The following is an 18,670-nucleotide window of genomic DNA, read 5'->3' on the forward strand; positions in this document are numbered from 1 at the left end:
TCCACCTGAGGAGAGCTGGTCTTGTTTCCTGACCCACCTAGACCTAACCTGCCCAGCCAGTGCAATGAGCCGTGACCTTCCTGATTTCATTTCCCCATTTTACAGTATTTTCCATTCAAATTGTACATGTCCCATGTCCCTCTCCTTCACAGCTATGCTCTCTGTTAGCTAAGATGCTCCCTGAAAGTTGGTGGGTTTGCATTGCTGGTTATTAATTGAAAGGAATATTTCATGTTCCAGAAATGCAGGATCCTCCATAACTTCCAGAGAAATTTTTCTGAAATACTTTCTCCTGATTTCACCTTCCCATTTTATCTGTGTTATATCCTACCCATAGCTCTTATAATCTTGATCTGGTATGAACTGGCCATGGCCTCTTTTTGTTAATAAAGTTTTATTGGCACATAGCCACACCATTCATACATGGATTGTCTCTGGCTAGCTTCCCACTAGAGTGACAGAGTTGAGCAGCCACAACTGAGACTGTATGTCCTGCCAAGGCAAAAATATTAGCTATCTATCCCTGATCTGGGCCTTCCCTGGTGGCTAAGCGGTAAAGAATCCACTTGCATGCAAGAAACTTGGGTTCAATCCCTGGGTCAGGAAGATCCCCTGGAGAAGGAAATGGCAACCTACTCCAGTATTCTTGCCTGGAGAATCCCATGGACAGAGGAGCCTGGCGGGCTACAGTCCACAGGGTTGCAAAGAGTTGGACACAACTGAGCGACTAAACAACAGTGACAATTCCTGATCTACATCAGTAAGATCCGTATATACTCCTCCACAAACCCCTAACACCTTTTTCTTCATGTGGCCAGGAATAAAAACCTCTCAATGCCTGGACTCTAGGAAGGAAAAAAAGAAAAAGAATCAAGTGCCTGATGTTTGTAAAGGAAAAACAGTCTCACTCACAGCCTGGTCCATGCTGACACTTCTGTGGCACCTCCTGTTTCTGGAGCCCTGAGAGACACTGCTAATCAATCACCGTACTCTTTCCAACTGAGCCTCAGATTCTTCAAAGCAATGCCCAGGCTGCCACTACCAATCAATCAGAGTTGGCATTGAAGTAGAAACTATTTTCCATCTGTGGTCCAGAGAATCACCTAAGACAACAATCATGTTGATGAATAATCCTTGCACATCCTTTGGGTTGCCATGTCAGAGACAGACACACTCTCCCATTAAGTCCAGAGTTGGAACTTAATCCACTGTTTTCTGTTTCTTTGATTAAGAACCAGATGAAGTCGTTAGCTTGCGATAAGGAATCATGTTATATGAAAAAATGCCTCCGCTTCCTTTTACTTAAGAGATTCATTACACTTTGCAGTGCTCACACTGTGAGAGGTACCCAGGAACTGAGGCCTACCGAGAGTATTCTCCAGTAGCATGTCAATGTTATTCTCATTGAGTGGCTTCCTAGGTGGAATCCCTGACACTGTTTCTGCTCTTTCTCTCCCACGGCTAATCCATTCTCTTTTAGCCAGGCTCCTGTTGAATTCATAATAGGTAAAAACACATATACAGTGTTGCCAGGGACCGAAATGGAGGTATCTCTATCACCACATCTTCCTTAAAGCAAGCCAAATTTCAGGAAGTTCCTAAAAGACACTCTTTTCAAATGCTGGAGCAGATACCTGCTCAACCACAAACATTAACCACAGTGGGTAAGAATTGGCTAAAGACAGGTGTCCATTGACAGGTGTGGGGACCTGCCCCATAGACTGTATTTACTGCAGCAAAACTGACAGTGACGGAACCCGCTCCTGAGAAGGTGACAGGGAAGTCGCAAGTGAGAACGTGGCCTCACTTAGCAGTTTCTCACTGCCTTTTTCTCCAGAAGTTGGAGAAGAGGCCAGGAAGGACAGCGAATATTTTACAAAGGAAACGGGGCTTAAGGGGGCAGTTGGTTAGAGAGACTTGCTCCTTCTTGCTGGCTAGGGAGCCTCTGAGCTGTAAGGAATGATAGCTATTCACTGGAAGAATCCAGACGCCCTGGGAAAGTTTCTTGGAGCCTCACACCGTTGGCATCTTGACAGCAAAGTTTTATGCACCGCGGTAGTGTTGATTGGAATCCTGCCGAGCTTTTCCAAGAGCCATTGTTCATCAAATTTGGGGCTTTAAAAGTTGAGCCATTGAGAGTGTGAGCATGCCTTTGGTCATTTAAAAACATTAAGCCGACCTTGGGAAAAGGTTTCAGCATTTGCACCTTGTGATTTTGTGTGTCCTACTTCTGGAAATAGTGTAAGATGTGCCTTCCCAAATGGCAGTGGTGAGGACCTTTTTAATGATGGTTTAAGCTTTCAGGTTTATGGGAGTCCAATAAAATTAATAATGTGGTGTTGCTGATATTCCTTGAGTGAAAAAAGCGTTGTACTCCTTCCTGGAACAGATAAAGAATTTAATAAGTATTATACCCAAGGTGCTGTATAAGCAAACATTGAAAACAGAAGATAATATTATTTAAAATCACATTAATATAAAGGCTGTTGCTGTTCATATGGTGCATATCTTAGGGTACTCTTTCACCGAGAGGAACCAAGTTCAATTTAAATTTCAGTTGGATGGGCTGTCATGGATCTAGAAGGCCCTTTCTGCAGACCAGAAACCTAATTTGTTGTTGTTGTTAAGTGGCTCAGTCATGTCTGATTCTTTGTGATATCCATGGACTACAGCCCACCAGGTTCCTCTTTCCATGAGATTCTCCAGGCAAGAATACTAGAATGGATTACCATGCCTTCCTCCAGGGGATCTTCCCAACCCAGAGAACAAACATGCATCTCCTGCATTAGCAAGTGGATTCTTTACCACTGAGCCACCAAGGAAGCCCACTAACCAGATACCATGGATTGTTTAATTTCTGGCCCAAATGAGGGAAGGACTGGGGAATAAGATTTTGGAGTAAGCTAGATGTCATGGTGTGTTCCAGAGCTTGGGTACTGCAGCTCAGCCATGGTTCTGCCTAAGCTTGGGGCTTGGTTTGCCTCCCGGGCAAGAGACCTTGTAGAAAACATTGTTTTGCTGCTTGGCAGCCCATTATCTCCTTCCTCTGGTACCGGAACTTCCTTCACCGCAAGAAAAGTTCTCTCCGCACTTTCAACCAAGTTGTTCAGTAGGGGCCTGCTAATCAAGATACCCTGCCCTTCTGGACCGTGGAAGGGCTCCTGCTTCTGGCTGAGCCAGTCGCTACACTTAACCTCCTCCCTGCACCCTGGCCACAATTGGCCACAATCCTTATTAGAATCATTCGGCATCCTTTGCATGAAAACCTATGGGAGCTGGCAGGGAGTGCCCTTTCCTCTCTTATTAGTAGGCTGTAATGGGCTTCCCTTGTGGCTCAGCTGGTAAAGAATCTGCCTGCAATGCGGGAAACCTGGGTTTGATCCCTGGATTGGGAAGATCCCCCGGAGAAGGGAAAGGATACCCACTCCAGTATCCTGGCCTGGAGAATTCCATGGACTGTTTAGTTCATGGGGTCACAAAGAGCTGGACATGACTGAGTGACTTTCACTTCACTTCTCAGTGATATGTACCTGGAGCTGCCTGCCTTTGGTTGTAGTTTTTACCCTGCTGAGGTAGCACACCCAAAAGAATGAATGAACCCCACAAAGGAAGCAGTGGCCAGGGCAAGGAGAAAGAAAAAGTTCTTGGCATCCACAAGGCGTGTTCGATCCTGCCTGTTCCCCAGTTTCATCACAAAAGCCCATAAATATCTGGTTTTGCTTAACTCAGAATTATGTTTCTGTCGTTTGCAAGCAAGCAGCTTTAACAAATAAACCCCAAATTTCTCTCCCAGGCTCCTGGACTGCATTTCTAACCCTTTCATTCCTGCCTGCTTCGGCAAGCTTTCTTTAGTTGCCTGTTACCGTGTGAGCACTGTGACGGGCCCTGAAGATAGGAGGAGTCAGGTAGCGAAATCTGCTGAGGCTGATAGTCATGGTCCCTGCCCTCTCGGGACATGAGTGGGTGGAGTTTGGGGTTATGAACCATGGACTCGCCTTTCCCCGGGCCTTGCCCTCCTCTGTTGATGTCCTCATTCCCAGGTGCTCACGTGAACTTGGCTTTTTGTCTTTCTTGACGTACTCTGTGCCCAGATTTATTCAGCACAAAGTACTGAATTCACTGCTCCATCCTAACTCTCGGCCTTTGGGTGGGTTTTTCAAGTCTCTGAATCTACCCTGCCACCTTCTAACCTCTCTAAGCCTCAGGTTTGCCATCTGTAAAATGGAGGTAGCAATGATACCTGTTTCCTAGTTGTGGTGAAGATGAAATGCTTAATGGATGCTTCATAACAAAAAAATCAATATACAGTAGGAGAAGTGATTGTCTGATACTTCCAACTCATAAACAGATTTAAGTGTAGTATCACATTCATTTCATCTTTTGTATGAAAGAAAATAAAGCTATAAACATATTTTTAGATTAGAAGGGCTATACATTTTTAATTTTTCAGAATTATATTATTGGGCAGAAAACTCATGGGAAAAAATAATTCTGCCATGTATTTCCTTTTCATACTGTTAATGGGGTTCAGAAAACTGAGATCATGGCATCCGGTCCCATCACTTTATGGCAAATAGATGGGGAAACAATGGAAACAGTGACAGAACTTTATTTTTGGGGGGCTCCATAATCACTGCAGATGGTGACTGCAGCCATGAAATTAAAAGACTCTCCTTGGAAGAAAAGCTATGACCAACCTAGACAGCATATTAAAAAGCAGAGACACTGCAGCTTCAGAGAACTTCTCCACCATCCAGTGAGCAAAGAGGCCTGGACCTCAGCCTTGGGGTATGGCCCTCTTCTACATTTGTTCCCTCCCTGTGGGCTCTGCTTCAGCCCTAGAGATGGTGACTGCTGCTCATATCTGCTATTCCTATGTTCTTCTTTTTACTTCTTATGAGCCAGTCTCCCATTACTTCAATCCCCCACTAGAGTTAATGATTCTTTATGTTAAATTTTCCCTATCCAAACTGTAAAATAAATAAATAAATGTAAATTACGATTTAAGTACATTACATTTTGAATTACTTTTCTATAAGTTGTGAGGTATGTGCTGAAGTCCATTTTTCAGTTCTTCATGTCCAGTTGTTGTGGTTTTATTTCTTCTTTTCCAATATCTTTTTCTTGGGATTTTATTCATAGACAATAATGTCATCCACAAATATGGAAAAAATTTTTATTTAAAAAAAATAAATAAAAAGCAGAGACATTACTTTGCCAACAGAGGTCCGTCTAGTCAAAGGTATGGTTTTTCCAGTAGTCGCGTATGGATGTGAGAGTTGGACTATAAGGGAAGCTGAGTCCCAAATAATTAATGCTTTTGAACTGTGGTGTTGGAGAAGACTCTTGCGAGTCCCTTGGAGATCAAAACCAGTTAATCCTAAAGGAAATCAGTCCTGCATATCCTTTGGAAGGACTGATGCTGAAGCTGAAACTTTGGCCACCTGATGGGAAGAACTGACTCATTAGAAAAGACCATGATGATAGGCAAGACTGAAGGCAGGAGGAGAAAGGGACGACAGAGGATGAAATGGGTGGATGGCATCACTGATCTGATGGACATGAGTTTGTGTAAGCTCCGGGAGTTGGTGATGGACAGGGAAGCCTGGCATGCTACAATGCACAGGTCGAAAAGAGTTGGACACGACTGAGTGACTGAACTGAACGGATATATTTCCTGTTTGACTTTTTTTAAAAAAAGGATCTAGAAAAAAAAATGTTTAGGAATAGACTTGTCTCTGATTCTAGGTAGAATTAGAATGTGCAAAGGGGGACCAGTGTGTGTGTGTGTGCCCGTGCACGTGCTAATATGTGAGTGTGCACGTGTGTGTGTGTGTGTATGAAATAGAGGAGGAATGCTGTATTTCACAGATAAAAGTACACATGAACTTGTAAGGTCTGACCGTGTCCTTAAGCCACTTTGATTTTCCACGTGACTGTGTTAGAGGCATATTTAAGATTTCTTCTCTGGAAAACCTGTTGAGCCTGTTTCTCTTCTCAGTGAAGGATCCTGTGACTGTATTTGAATAGTTCCTGATATCTCATAGTCTCAGGGGCAGCAGTAATGGCGGGAGTGGGGTCTGCTCTTCCACTTACCTAGTGGGAAAATGTTCTCTTCTTCCTTGTTGAAATCCTTGTCACTGAACGCGTTTTCTTTGCTAGTAAAGGGCCTCTGGTAGAAAGCTCCCTTACGTGGCATCCCCTGCTGTATTTCCTGTTACATGAATTCCTTCCTTGCTCAACAAAAGTAATTGCTCAGTTAGGCCAGTTTTTTGGGGTTTTTTTTTAATGAGCAGCTTGGATACATGCATATATTTAATAATGAAACAATTCATCGACAACCAAAAAAAAGAGAGAGAGAGAAATTCACAAGACCGCAGTGCTGTGGAAGAAAATGAGACATCAGTATAGCGACTGACCCAGAAGGCTGCATGATGAGTACGCTAAAGGCAGACTTGACTAGGCTAGTATTGTATGCTCTTCAAATGGAGAAGTATCCACTTATTTGATTGCTTGGAAGCAGGCAGCTTTATTGTATGCTGCATGGAATGGAGGCAAAGAGCCGGGGAAGGGAGAGGGGAGAGGGAGAAGAGAATCCAGGGTAAGCCGACGGAAGAGACTGAGATGGAATTACAAAGAGATGACTGTAAGGCTTTTTGTTTCCTCTGCAGCCTAAACTAAACCTGTTCCAAGTCTTTGTCAGTCAAATTCAGTGTTCACACGAGTAGCACTAGGCACTATGAAGGAATGGTGGAGGAAGTAGTTTACAAAGTAAAAGGATACCAGGGGTTCCTGCTCTCAGGGAGCTTACAACCTATGTGGGGAGACAGGTTCCACATACAACGCTACTATAAAACATACTTACAAAGTAACATAAATACTTATAAATATACATATGAATAAACAATCAGTTCAGTTCAGTTCAGTCACTCAGTTGTGTCTGACTCTTTGCGACCCTATGAATCGCAGCACGCCAGGCCTCCGTGTCCATCACCAACACCCGGAGTTCACGCAGACTCACATCCATTGAGTCGGTGATGCCATCCAGCCATCTCATCCTCTGTCGTCCCCTTTTCCTCCTGCCCCGAATCCCTCCCAGGATCAGAATCTTTTCTAATGAGTCAACTCTGCTCATGAGGTGGCCAAAGTACTGGAGTTTCAGCTTTAGCATCATTCCTTCCAAAGAAATCCCAGGGCTGATCTCCTTCAGAATGGACTGGTTGAATCTCCTTGTAGTCCAAGGGACTCTCAAGAGTCTTCTCCAACACCACAGTTCAAAAGCATCAATTCTTTGGCACTCAACTTTCTTCACAGTCCAACTCTCACATCCATACATGACTACTGGAGAAACCATAGCCTTGACTAGATGGACCTTTGTTGGCAAAGTAATGTCTCTGCTTTTCAATATACTATCTAGGTTGGTCATAACTTTCCTTTCAAGGAGTAAGCATCTTTTAATTCCATGGCTGCAGTCACCATCTGCAGTGATTTTGGAGCCCAGAAAAATAAAGTCTGACACTGTTTCCACTGTTTCCCCATCTATTTGCCATGAAGTGATAGGACTGGATGCCATTATCTTAGTTTTCTGAATATTGAGCTTTAAGCAAACTTTTCCCTCTCCTCTTTCACTTTCATCAAGAGACAATATTTGAAAGCTAAAAGGTACTGTGTCAATAAGTGTTCAGAAGCCCCTAGGTCAGTCCAGGAAGGCTTTCCAAAGAAAAAAAATATGGAATTTGTGAGTATAACAGTGGTGTACAGTAGGGCACGTGCAAAGGCGTAGGAGTGGAAGCACATATGTCACATACAGTAAGCAGATCAGCTTGATAGGAAGTCTAAATAGGTCTCCTTAAGAAGTGAGTGGGGTAAAACTGTAGGAGTCTATTTGGTGAAAGACACTGACTTATCAATGTTAAGTCTGGTCCCTAAAACAAAACAAACAGGAAAGATGTTTTCTCTAGGTAATGATAGGAAGTGGCTATAGGTCCAGGAGCAACCCCACTGCTCTCAAAAGTTTTGTAGTTACTCTGAAACAGAGAAGCTAGAAATGGGATGGTGGAGAAGTGTTCATCATCCTTGAGCAGTTCAAGTAGAAGGAACTGCCTTCTGCAACAATTCTTGCATAGTGGCAAGTGAAAAACCTCAAAGAAATCCCTAGACTGAGGCCCTACGGCCCAACGGGCAGCCAGATTCCAGTCACCTCACGGGCTCAAGCAGAATGTCCTAGACCTTCATTACTAATTCTTGGTGGGGAGTAGATTGTGTCTGCTTATAAAAGAATTTATTTTTGAAATGCCATGACAATCAGCTTTGATCCTAACATTTTATAAATTAAAACAGAAGGATGAGAAGAGCCCTAATTTATAGGGAATGCTCATGTCCCTGAAGAACAACAGGTCAATATGGGCCCAAATTCTCCCCTAGTCTTTAAGTGGAGAGGCAAAACATCACACCTTGAAAAGAGGTTTTTCTCAGCCAAAGCATGTAAGACCTCTTTCTTTAAGCCTATTGATCTGAAGCTGTTCCAGGAAGGAAAAAAAAAGAGTCCAGGCCAGTTGTTCAGCAGCAGACACAGTCAGCCCCCATGTCACGAGAGCCCCGCTGGGAGGCACTGGGTCCCACTGAGGTTGAAATACACTGCAGGGGGCCAATCTTGATGCCATTTGCCTCACTGTGGACATCAGATAAACCCTGCTGATTTTCCTATAATGTCTTTGGCTGTGTTAATGAAGTCCTCCTCAACACTGCAGGCTCTTTTGGTTGAAGTTTACATGAATGTAAGTCCATTTCCTGAGCAAAGGCTTCTCCTTCTCTCTTCACATCCCTACCGGACTCTAAGTCACTCTTTTTCCCAATCAGCTTGATAACCATGTTGGAACTAGAGTGCTGCTGGGTATCCTCTAACCATGAGGTCAGGTGGTTGAAGGTTTCACGCCTTGTAATGTCGCACACCAGCAGTGCACCGGCTACTCCCCTGTAGCAGGAATGGGTGATAGAAGGGAAGGATTCTTGTCCACACATATCCCAGATTTGCAGCTTGATCTGTTTTCCATCAGTGCTGACCATACGGGCCCCAAACTCCACGCCTATTGTAAAGCTGTGGACCATGGTTGGAACTGCTTGTCTGTAAACTGCAGAAGGAGACATGACTTCCCCACCCCTGTTTCCCCAATGATGATGTACTTGAAGAGATAATCATAAGTCATTGTCTCTTTTCCTCTGTATTCCGGATCCGCCCAACTTCTTAGGCCAGTTTTTTAATAAAGGATGGTGACAATCCTTCTGAGTTGTTGGACATTAGGGTGGGCTGGTGAGTGTGAAATTCCTTATGGCAGTGTCTGAAACACAACTTCTTAAAAATATCATGAAGGAGTCAATCTTTCTTTTCCAAGAAATGTCTGTGCCCATTTCAGGCCCCTGAAATCATGCCAGACCTCAAAGCACCTCTGTGATCTGAGCAATTCACATAAATGGAGTGGTGTGGATCTTACCTAGCCCTTTAGCTTTACACACAGAATTCACTGGATTTTCTCCATGTCTGTCTACTACTGGCGTGTCTCTGGTACATTCCACAGATACACAGCACTGTTCCTCCTGCTTCCTGCATACTATACTTAAATTTCCTCTAATCCAGACATTCCAGGATTTGTGAAACAAAATAATCCCTTTGGATCTTCTTCAGCTGTTTTTCAACCAGCCATTTCCATACTTGTATCTCACTATATCCTTATCCCTTTTGAGTGCTGTATGTCAGGTATGATATAAATAATATATTGAAGTCAACTGTACCTGACACCAACAAGCATTAGCTACCTTAATGTCATAGTGTCTGTCATCTGGGTTGCTCCTTGGTATTAGATGTCCAAGTAGTCTAAGATTGACTGAGAAATTCACTTTGTATGTCATAAGCTTGAAAATTGGTTCAATTTAGCCCTATATATGTTAATTAAGCCCCTATTATATATGGAATGGGCTTCTCTGGTGGCTCCGTGGTAAGGACCCCACCTGCCAATGCGGGAGATGCAAGTTCCATCCCTTAGTCTGAAAGATCCCCTGGAGGAGGAAATGGCAACCCATTCCAGTATTCTTGCCTGGAGAATCCCATAGATAGAGGAGCTTGGCAGGCTATAGTCCCTGGGGTCGCAAAAGAGTCAAAGACGACTTAGCAATTAAACAACAACAATATATGGGATATTAGATTAGGCTCTGAAATACAGAGAAATATAAATCATACATCTTGCCCTTGACAAAGCTTCCAGTCCAACGTAGAGTATATTGTTAAAGATTTCCTAAAGTAGAGAAGCCACGCATATTAGTTGGCTTAATTTTAAAAAGGAAACAAATAAGCAGGCATCCTGACACATCCTCTAGCACATACACACAACACTTGGAAGCCCCAGGTTTTCTTCTTGGTAATTGTCTTGCTTAAAAGAAGCTTCTGCATTGGCTTCATTTGCAAAATGGCAGCAAGAGGGCTCTACCAGTTCCCCAGCAAGGTTTCCAGAAGGCCCCTCAGGAGACGTTCCCTTAGGTCTTAATAGCCAAGACTGGACGGGAATCATTCAGTGAGAAGAGGGGGATTATCCTAACTAGTTTAGGCTAATCATTTTGGGATGGAATCGATTTTGGGTAATAGCCTCATTACCATAATAGTTGGTTAGAAATGAGAAATTACAAATTCACTATAATGTGGCTTGTACTATAATAGGAGTCTCTGAGATTCCAGAAGTGTTTCTACGTAGACTGCCGTGTTTAATCACTTACTGATGAAAGACTTTTTTTGTTAAGCAAAAAGCTGTTCTGAAGTCTGTACAGATTATAACAATTGTATCCCCCAGTGTCTGCCTCTGTGCTTGTTAGACTTGGAGTAATGTGTTCTCTTCATCAGTGTATTGGGAGATGTCCTAAGAGATTATGGGAAACCCAAACTAAACATGTACATCTTCTGGGAGAACCGTTTTACTTACTTTATTTTTGGAAAGAAAGTCAAAGATACATGATAAAGAAAATCACAGATACATGATAAAGAGTACATCTACATGAACCTTTTAGATTAAAAATGGTGTATTCAATTTCTGGTTGGTAAAATTTTTTAGGAATCTCCCCCTAGTCCCTGGTGGTACATATCCACTCCCCTTTACCATGTATAACAGTTTGCTTGGATGGAATAGTAAAAGAGGTTCCATAAGCTTTTGTTGTTGTGGAAAGAAATTTAATTAATCTAGATGCAATTCTTTCCACACAACTGTACTTAAGTACAGATGATGGGCTTTTGAAGAATCTTCCCCACCTTAATCATAACCTGATGTTCACAGCAGTTAGACTTTATCATGGTAGTTGCACTTTAACGTGTAAATGCAATGTTTGTATTCTGTATATTTCTATTCTGAATAGCTTATTTACTTTAATTCTTTACTTTCTCAAAAATTGTATAATAGTGTATATGGAAAATGGCCTTCCAAACAGGTAAAGAATGCCAGTAACTGTTGACATTCTCTCCACTCTTATAGTTAATCAGTTAACAGACATAAGTATTCTGTTTTAGAAATAGAAACAGAGCACAAATCCACCAGGCTAATGACTTCAAGTCTTCTTATCTTGCTCATACCATAACTTGAAGTTGTAGAAAGAGAATGAGTTTCTGAAGGTCCCAAAGCGCTCTTGAAAGGGGGTTTAGAGAAGTAAGCCACTTAGGAGGACAAATATGTCTCAGATAATCCCTGCAGCTGCTGTCAAGACCCATTTGAATCAGGTCACATTCAAATTAAGATAGTTCAGTGCCAGAGGTCTTACACATCACTTTCTTTCTGAGCAAAAGTATCTCACACTTAAGCCATCTGAACACTTTCCTTGGTCTCAACTGTTTTACCCCGTTGTTGGTTTTCATCCAATGATTTGCCCTAATCCAATATACCAGCTCTGTGTTTCTCCCCTTTTCTTCCTTGGAAAATGCTTCCAGACCTAGGGAATAGGTTCCAAGCCTTATTATTCTTGGCTCTCAAACCATTGTAAGTTCTCTCTTAAATTACATCCAGTTTTGGTTTTTTTTTTTTTTTAATGAGAAAAGGCTCTCCTTCTGTGGGACCATGGATTGCTTTTACATTTCACAGAGCATATGGTCTGGTGGTGAAATCAGGCATTAAGTAGGTAATTTTAAATGTGCTGGGTATTATGAGAGAGAAGGATCAAGCTGGTGTGATGGAGCCACACCAGCTTCAGGGGACCAATATTTGAGCTAAGGCTTGAAAGATAATCCAGGGTTTATTGGATGAAATCCTAAGGTGGAAAAGAATGTTCAGGAATGAAGGAACAGCAAATACGAAGAGCCTGAGGCAAAAGAGTTGGAACCCAAAAGAAGACCAGCACAAGCTTATGGTTGGTGGTAGTGGTGGCTTAGTCGCTAAGTCATGTCTGACTCTTGTGACCACATGGACTGCAGCCTGCCAGGCTCCTCTGTCCATGTGATTTCCTAGGCAAGAATACTGGAGTGGTTGCCATTTCCTACCCTATGGGATCTTCCTGAATGGGATCGAACCCACATCTTCTGCGTCTCCTGCACTGCAAGCAGATTCTTTACTGCTGAGCCACTAGGGAAGCCCAGTATGGCTTTCTGTAACAAGACAAAACCTGAAACAGAAACATAAACAGTGGTTAAAAGGTTATTGAGAAAGTCATAATTAGATCTTGCCATTTGAATTATTTACTGATGTAACCATCACTTTATCTCAAGCAGAAACTTTAGACCAAGTTGAATGAATATAGAGATGTTAAAGCACCAATTAATAAAATGCCCTAGGATTTCTGGAGAAGGAAATGGCAACCCACTCCAGTACTCTTGCCTGGAAAATCCCATGGATGGAGGAACCTGGTAGGCTGCAGTCCACGGGGTCTCTAAAAGTTGGACATGACTGAGCCTCTTCAGTTTCTTTCACTTTTCTGTTTGATCAATGCACCCTGTTTTGAAGGACACAAAAGTGAATGAAATGGAAGTGCCAGGTTTCACATGGGGACACTCACTCTCAGGTTTCTCAGCAGATTAAAATCTAAGGCTTTCCAAAGTGGATGCTGGAAACACACACACCAGCTTGCTCTTCTAAGCCAAAGGGACTGTGATGAGTGAAGTACCAAATATCAACGCACTTGGCAACGGATACAACCAATCTCATCTGTTGCTTAAGCTATGTGTATGAACTGTGGACTGTTGATATGGAAAACAGCCCAACAATTGTTTTGCAGTTAGAATTCTTTCCTTAGGACTTGTTTGTTCAAAATATGTTTTTCTCCCCTTAAATCCAGTTTTACCATACTATCTTGAAAGGCTTCTCTTGCAGTATTAATATTTAGATTCCAATTTTATTGTATTGCCTTTACCTGCTATTTCTTTAACCCACTCCAGTGTTCTTGCCTGGAGAATCCCAGGGACAGGGGATCCTGGTGGGCGGCCATCTACGGGGTCGCACAGAGTTGGACATGACTGAAGCGACTTAGCAGCAGCAGCAGCTATTTCTTTATTCTTCCTGAATAACTTCTACCTACCTACATACGGTCTTTTCTTAGATAATGTAGACTGTCTAGAGGTTTCCCCTTTGGGGGAAGGAGAAGGGCAAAGCTGCCACCTACATATTTTCATGTGGTTAAGACAAAAAGGACTCTTTCCTCAGAGTCCTGAGCTTATCCAACAGAGCCCAGGCAGGCTAGGTTATAACCTGCACTCACTACCCTAAGCCAGACGCCGTCATGCAGTGAACAACTTGAGAAACCTTACATGGAAGCCCTAGAAATGAGGAGCTGGGGAACAAGGATGAGAGAGAGACTGACATTTCATTCACTGAATAGCCTCTTGTATGATTACATGTGCATTTCAAAAATTAGAAACTGAAAAGCAATATTTGCTGATATAGAAAACCAGGGAAAGAAAGCATCTCCCAGAATAAATTAAAATCTTTCAGTGCTCCCAGCTCAGAAATCGCTGTTGTCGATGATTGATACATTTTCCTTTAGTTTTTTTCTATCCACATATACTCCGTTTCACAATGAAATTCACATACACTACTTTTTTCCAGCTTTTCTTTTCACTTTGTTTTGTGCTTGTAGGTATTTTGTCCAATCGAGAGAAATGTTAACTCCTTTTTCTGAAGATATACATATTGCATGCTCATTGTAGAATATTTAGCAAATACAGGAAAAGGATTTAGATGTGTTTTAGGGGAATTCTCTGGCAGTCCAGTGGTTAGGACTCAGCGCTTTCATTGCAAAGGGCCTGGATTAGATCTCTGGTCAGGAGACTGTTAATAAGATCCCAGGCACAGCAGGGAAAGTGTTCTGTGTTTTTTAACCCTATTTTTTTTTTTTTTTGTAATAACTTTACTAAGATGTAGTTCACATACCATAAAACTCACCTGTTTAAAGTATATAGTTCAATTGCTTTTATTATATTTATGAAGTTGTGCCTCCATCACTATATTCTAACAAGTATTTTCATTGTCTTAAAAAGAAACTCTGTACTCATTAGAAGTCACTTATTTCCCTCACCCCTTCCTCCAAACTCCCTCAGTCCTGCTGCTGCTGCTGCTGCTGCTGCTAAGTCGCTTCAGTCATGTCCGACTCTGTGCAACCCCATAGACGGCAGGCCCACCAGGCTCCCCCATCCCTGGGATTCTCCAGGCAAGAACACTGGAGTGGGTTGCCATTTCCTTCTCCAATGCATGAAAGTGAAAAGTGAAAGTGAAGTCACTCAGTCGTGTCGACTCTTCCTGACCCTATGGACTGCAGCCTATCAGGCTCCTCCATCCATGGGATTTTCCAGGCAGGAGTACTGGAGTGGGGTGCCATTGCCTTCTCCACCCTCAGTCCTGCTGCTGCTGCTGCTGCTGCTGCTAAGTCACTTCAGTCATGTCCGACTCTATGCGACCCCATAGATGGCAGCCCACCAGGCTCCCCCATCCCTGGGATTCTCCAGGCAAGAACACTGGAGTGGGTTGCCATTTCCTTCTCCAATGCATGAAAGTGAAAAGTCAAAGTGAAGTCGCTCAGTCTTGTCTGACTCTTCGCAACCCCATGGACTGCAGCCTACCAGGCTCCTCCATCCATGGGATTTTCCAGGCAAGAGTACTGGAGTGGGGTGCCATCACCTTCTCCGCCCTCAGTCCTAGGCAACTGCTAATCTGCTTCCTATCTATATAGATTTTTTTATATAAATTTATTTATTTTAATTGGAGGTTAATTACTTTACAATATTGTATTGGTTTTGCCATACATCAACATGAATCCTCCACGGACGTACATGTTTTCCCCATCCTGAACCCCCCTCCTTCCTCCCTCCCCATACCATCCCTCTGGGTCATCCCAGTGTACCAGCCCCAAGCTTCCTGTATCCTGCATCGAACCTGGACTGGCGATTCGTTTCATATGTGATATTATACATGTTTCAATGCCATTCTCCCAAATCATCCCTCCCTCTCCCTCTCCCACAGAGTCCAAAAGACTGTTCTATACATCAGTGTCTCTTTTGCTATCTCACTTACAGGGTTATCATTACCATCTTTCTAAATTCCATATATATGCGTTAGTATACTGTATTGGTGTTTTTCTTTCTGGCTTACTTCACTCTGTATAATAGGCTCCAGTTTCATCCACCTCATTAGAGCTGATTCAAATGTATTCTTTTTAATGGCTGAATAATACTCCATTATGTATATGTACCACAGCTTTCTTATCCATTCATCTGCTGATGGGCATCTAGGTTGCTTCCATGTCCTGGCTATTATAAACAGTGCTGCGATTAACATTGGGGTACACGTGTCTCTTTCCCTTCTGGTTTCCTCGGTGTGTATGCCCAGCAGTGGGATTGCTGGATCATAAGGCAGTTCTATTTCCAGTTTTTTAAGGAATCTCCACACTGTTCTCCATAGTGGCTGTACTAGTTTGCATTCCCACCAACAGTGTAAGAGGGTTCCCTTTTCTCCACACCCTCTCCAGCATTTATTGTTCGTAGACTTTTGGATCGCAGCCATTCTGACTGGTGTGAAATGGTACCTCATTGTGGTTTAGATTTACATAATCTGGACATTTTAGATAAATGGAATTGTAAAATATGTGGTTTTTTTATGACTGGCTTCTTGCACTTAGCATAGTGATTTTGAGATTCATCCATGTGTAGCATAAATCCTTTTTTGGGGGGTTACTTACTTTTTACTGATTGCTTGATTTATTCATGTACCACAAAATTCACCCTTTTAAAGTGTACAATTTAGTGTTTTTCTTAATATAATCACAAGGTTGTGCAATTATCACCACTATTTAATTATAGATAATTTTCATTACTGCTCCCGCCCCCCGCAAAGAAACTCCGTACCCATTGTCAGTCACTCCCCATTTCATCCCTCTAGTCACTTGACAACCACCAATGTACCTTCTCTCTGTGTATTTATGGCCTCTTTGTCTAGCTTGTTCTATTTCTCAGAATGTTTTCAAGATTCATCCGTAATATAGCATGTGTCTACTCCATTCTTTGGTTTAAAAAAAAAATTTTTTTTTTTAATTTGTATGTCGGGACTTAGTTGCAGCATGCAGAATCTTTGATTTTCATTAAGGCATGCAGGATCCTTACTTGTGACATGGGGGATCTAGTTCCCTGACCAGGGATCAAACCTGGGCCCCCTGCATTGCGAGTGCAGAGTCTTAGCCACTGGACCACACAGAAAATTACACCATGTGTTATATAGCCACTCATCAAGTAACATTTGAGTTGATTTCACTTTTAGCTCTTATGAAGAATGTTGCAATGAACATTCATGTCCAGGTTATTCTGTGAGGAAATATTTTCAGTTTTCTTGGGTATTTACCTCATTTCTTTTTATTGCTAAATATCACATTATATGGACATACTGCTGTTGCTGCTGCTGCTAAGTCGCTTCCGTCGTGTCCGACCCTGTGTGACCCCAGAGACAGCAGCTCACCAGGCTCCTGATATGGACGTACTACCTTTTAAAAATCTGCTCATCAGCTGATGGACAGGTGGGTTGTTTATACCTTCAGGTTATTGTGAATAGTATTCATTCAAGATTTTTTAAAAACACTTGTTTTCACTTATTTGAAGTGTATACCTATGAATGGAATTTTTGGGTCACAATTCAAATTCTATGGTTAACTTTTTGAGAAATAGACAGTCTTTTCCACAGCAGCTACATGATTTTAAATGACTGCTAATAACATATGTGTCCTAATTTCTCCATAGCCTCACCAACACTTGTTACTGTGCATTTTTTGATCATCACGCTTGTAATAGGTATGAAGTGGTATATCATTGTGGTTTTGATTTTTGATTCCCAAATGATTAATGGTGTTGAGTGCTTCTTCATGTGCTTACTAGGCATTCATATATCTGCTTTAAAGAAATGTATCTTTAAATCATTTGCCCACTTTTTCACTGGGCTACTTGTCTTTTTATGATTGAGTATATTTCATTATGTATTTGGTATGTAAGTTCCTAATTAGATATAAGATTTATAAATATTTTTTCCCAGTTGATGGCTTGTCTTTTCATTTTTTTCATAACATTTTTTGAAGCACAAAAGTTTTTCATTTTGATGAAACCAGTTTATCTATTTTTGTTACTTATGCTTTTTATGGCATATCTAAGAAACTACTGCCAAACTCAGTATCATAAATATATAAATATTATTCTGTTTTCTTCTAAGAATTTTATAGATTTAGCTCTGACTTTTAGTTCTGTGGTCAATGTTGAGTTAATTTTTATTAATGATGTGAGGTAGGAGTTCAGGTTCATTCTAGGTGTCCCAGCATCACTTTTAAAAAGACTGTGTTTCCCATAGGATTACACTGGCACTTTTGTGAAAAATCAGTTGACTATAAATGTGAGGGTTTATTTCTGGATTCTTGATTCTGTTTCATTGATCTGTATGTCTACCCTTATGCTAGTACCACACTGTCGGGATTACTGTAGCTTTGTAGTGAGTTTTGAAATGTGATCTATTGAAAGTAACAAAACACCCAGCTAAAAGCAGTTTGAGCTATATCCAGTCATTCACTGTTTACATCTCGTTACAAGTCATCTGAAAATAGGCTGCTCCTGAGTTTGTCTGATATGTAAGCTGTGTCATCAAGGACCTGGACCTTTTCCACCCACTTTTCTACTGTCTTTGCTGTTAATACATCCTCTTGGTAACAAGATGACTGTTACAGCTCAAAGCACTGTGTCTTCATACAACAGTATCCCAAGCAGGAATCAGGAAATGTGCTGAAAAAAATTCTTGTGTTGTTCCAGTTCTTCAAAGAGGGAAATCTTTTCTAGAGTCCTTTAGAAAGATTTGCTCTATATCATATTGCCTAAACTGGGTGTCATGCCTTCTTTTAGACCAGTCGCTTCATCCAAGAAAATCCTTCCATCTCACAAAATTAGAGACTCTCAAAAGGGAGTAAATGGCTAATAGATAGATGACCAATATTATTTGCCAAAATACATAAGCATATAAAGAATAAGCCAAAATTATCCATAAGTCCACGAGACTGAAACATAGTAACGGGTCTTTTAGGGTAAGGAGGTCTACCTTAAATCCCTTCTGTGCTAGGTACTTGAGAAATAAAACCCGTTTTCTTCCTCTGTTGTTGACTCAAGACCAGATCATGTAGTTCGTCTCTTCATTCCTCT

The 18,670-nt window shown here is 41.8% G+C and overlaps 1 protein-coding gene and 1 pseudogene across 1 annotated transcript in view; one reads left to right on the forward strand and one right to left on the reverse strand.

The window, feature by feature from the left end:
- FRMD4B (FERM domain containing 4B) overlaps window positions 1-18,670 on the forward strand; it is a 358,795-nt gene that overhangs the window by 138,402 nt on the left and 201,723 nt on the right. The gene's annotated exons all lie outside the window — the stretch shown is intronic.
- On the reverse strand, window positions 8,415-9,206 carry LOC102283652 (ras-related protein Rab-2B pseudogene; annotated as a pseudogene).

The sequence above is a fragment of the Bos mutus genome, chromosome 22 (genome assembly GCF_027580195.1).
Source record: "Bos mutus isolate GX-2022 chromosome 22, NWIPB_WYAK_1.1, whole genome shotgun sequence".
In the NCBI taxonomy this organism is placed as follows: Eukaryota; Metazoa; Chordata; class Mammalia; order Artiodactyla; family Bovidae; genus Bos; species Bos mutus.